The sequence below is a fragment of the Pinus tabuliformis genome, chromosome 9 (assembly GCF_031772625.1).
Source record: "Pinus tabuliformis cultivar Carrire ecotype Pingquan chromosome 9, CPIR1, whole genome shotgun sequence".
Classification (NCBI taxonomy): Eukaryota; Viridiplantae; Streptophyta; class Pinopsida; order Pinales; family Pinaceae; genus Pinus; species Pinus tabuliformis.
In genome coordinates, this window is record NC_142307.1 from 1,531,405,501 (window position 1) to 1,531,408,782 (window position 3,282).

Sequence of the window (3,282 nt, forward strand, 5' to 3'; positions counted from 1 at the left end):
GCATGAGGGAAGTCATTCGGAAAAAAATTTGAATAAATTATTTTCTATGTATGCACAAGGTAGAAGCATCAAAGGCTTAGATCAGAGAACTTAACAATTGGTGCTTCACGATATTGTGCGGTCATAAAAACATAAGCAATATATAGATTATTAACCCACGTTTCCTTCACATGAGTACTCAAAAATGCAGATGTACAAAGAGTCTCCTAAGTTTCATCTGCGGGCTTTCGTTTAGGAACACAAAGTGTCTCCTAAGTTTCATCTGTAGGCTTTCGTCTAGGAACACTCAAAACAAAAGTTTCCTAGTCCCATGTTACTGCAGTTGCAGTGATACGATACCCATGATCCAATCCTTGTAAAGAAAGAACTGAGAAAACTCATATACTTCTGTAGTGGATCCAGTTCCCACATCTATAATAAGAGCCCACAAATTTGAACAAGAAGCTACACTACTTATAAAAATACCATCTTCATTTCAATTCTCAGCGTGTTGTGCAAGTCTTGTATCAACCACATTATAGTGGTATCTTTGTTTCGTTGGTCGCTAAGCATTATAAATATTGATCCATTGTGTAGCATGCATACCAGGCCGACCCTTCTTCTGAGGTTGCTCAACATCATTTTCTTCCATAGTCATCCTATCTCTCTTTTGACCAATAGTTATAGCTCCATCAATGTTTATTGGCCTGACAATTGGATGTGGACCAACGATTCCATCAAAAAGGGAAATATATTTCACATAATAGGGCTCTTCATCAAATTTCAAATTCACCACATATTCCAGAACTAATTTAAACGAAAGGGGGAAAAAGAAGCACAACATCTCTAGGGATGTGGCCATTTTTTCTTGCAAACTAGGAAACCCTTCTTTGTCACCCTGGTATCCTTGCCAAGGTAAACTCCCTCAAAGAAGAAATATAAGCATATAAGCCAGGGACTCAAAATCATCTTTCTTACTTCCAGTTTTCCCTAAATGAGCATGTACACTGGCATATTGAACAATTCCCCTAAATACATCTGACCTTTGATCATATTTTACATCCAACCTCGTGGATTTGTCCCTCCATCTTGACGCCAACCCAAGATTAACAAGGAAAATTTTCCTTTCATCTATCATCCCTAGTGGACCAAGCAAAAAGTTTTCAAGCTTCACATCCTCATGGACATATCCTCTTGAGTGCATATTTTCCAATATGGAAACAACTTTAACAAAAATGCATGCTACCATCTCAGTTGACATCGCTTGACTAGAAGTATTCCAAACATCCCATAGGCTTGGAACTAGCATATCCATAACCATAACATAATAATCTCCTTGAAGACCTTTATAGTGTACCTGGGCTACTCTATGACTTTGACCAAGAGTATTGTAAACTTGCCACTTCACATGGAGGACCATAATTGCAACCTCTACCGAAACTAGGTGGGGAATTGATCCATCTTGAATGAGAAACTACAGAAACAGATATCTTCCAAGGAAGCAACAATGGTGCCATCTTCATTGTTTGGATATGCGAAACTTTCACAAGTGAAGTATGTGCACCATTCAGAGTCCATACTCGTGAAGATTGTGAAGTAGCATGTTTTTTTTTTCTTCCTATTTCTCCCAAGCTTTGTTTGGTAAGCCATGCTGCTTCATTCAATCTTTAAAGCTAGAGCTTTTAGTTCCTTGAATGCCTCTAGCTAAGTACGTTTGGTAGAAACTTGAACTAATGTTTTCTATTTTCTGTTTGTAAGTACGTTGCTTCGGAAGATCTTATAGGTGTTTTTCTTGTAATAATAACCTTGGCTAGGATTAGCCAATTGTAATTAAACACATTTATTTATTGAAGTTGTTGTGGCTTGGAATTCAGAAGTTGGAGCATAAATCAATTGATTTGACATGCACTTCTTTTCATAATAAGAGTGATCGAGCAATGGAACACAACTTCCCCATCAGTGAATGGTCGAACAAGTAATTGCACACTTCTTGCACGAACCATCTTTACATATGAAGGAGAGTCAATTTCTAAAGATGCCTAACGTTGGTACTTGCTATACCATGGAATTAATAATGCCTTCATGAATGCACATAATAGTCCATTTATATTTAGTCTTCCCTAATTAGTTGCCTCTCCAATAGGAGTCTTGTTATAATGTATGTGCAGAAAACTCGACCTCTATTATTATTTTTTATATATATTACGTCATAGGAATTGTCCCACATCGACCAGGTGAATGCCTTTTATGGGGTTTATATCTTTCAAGGACCATGGGACATATCGATGCGTTGAGCACTAATTCCAACTCCTTGGTGGGCTTCCCTCTTGGTGCCTTGTGTGGGCGCTACCCTTGGTGACTGTCGATTAATGGACTTGGTGCTTGGCTTATGAGTTGGCAAAGTTGACTTGTGGACTGGACCTCGAGCCCAATAATTTATTTTAGGTTATGAAAAGAACCTTTGCATAAGAGGTCGAGAGCAGAAAATTGCTCATAAAAATTCAATCTTTGCCCCAAATTCATTTTATTAAAAACAAAATTTGTTAAAATTCGTGACATGATATTAGAGGCTCCAAAGAAAATATTGTCCTTACAGAGTAGCAAACAACTTAAAGACTCAGCGCCTTCCTTTCAACATTCCATGAATTTTGCTTGAAAAACCTTTACCATTTCCACCTTGCAGGATTTGGCTACAACACCTGTGACGAAATCGATCTTTATGTGGTGGCATCCAAGATCTCTATGACACTATAGTATACAACATTTTATGGAGAATAAAATAATGAGGACGTGACATGCAAATTTTATGACATACAGACTTCAGTGGCACCTTCTCTCTGCGACATGTGAAGGATCATTCTTTTGAGGATCAAAATTTTCTGAGTGGCATTTGATTTCTACCATAATACCTGAGATCTAAATATTTGTGGAACTATACAAGTTAAGGAACTATAATTCCAAAAAAAAAAATCGAGGCAAGCATCCAAACTTCTTAACAATCCATTGTCATTACAATTGGAACTTACCATCACATACATCTGAGACATAAGGGCAAGGTTCTGACGTATATAGTTTTGTGGTTATACGAAAGGAAATGAGGGACGTTACTTTGCGATTTTTTACAGACAGAAATTTATGACATGTACAAAGGTCACCTTGTTGTGGTATATAATCTATGAAAGAGACTGAAACTTTGTAATCAAAGGCGAAGACTTTGAGAAGCTTTGTGGAAGAACTAAGACTGGATAATATATGAAATCTCAAGACTCCCTCCTTATACATAAAGGAAGGATGAACTAAACC

At 37.3% G+C, this 3,282-nt stretch overlaps 1 pseudogene; it reads right to left on the minus strand.

Moving 5' to 3' along the window:
• Positions 1-313: 313 nt before the first annotated feature.
• LOC149154447 (casein kinase 1-like protein HD16 pseudogene) lies at positions 314-1,496 on the minus strand (annotated as a pseudogene).
• Positions 1,497-3,282: the final 1,786 nt, after the last annotated feature.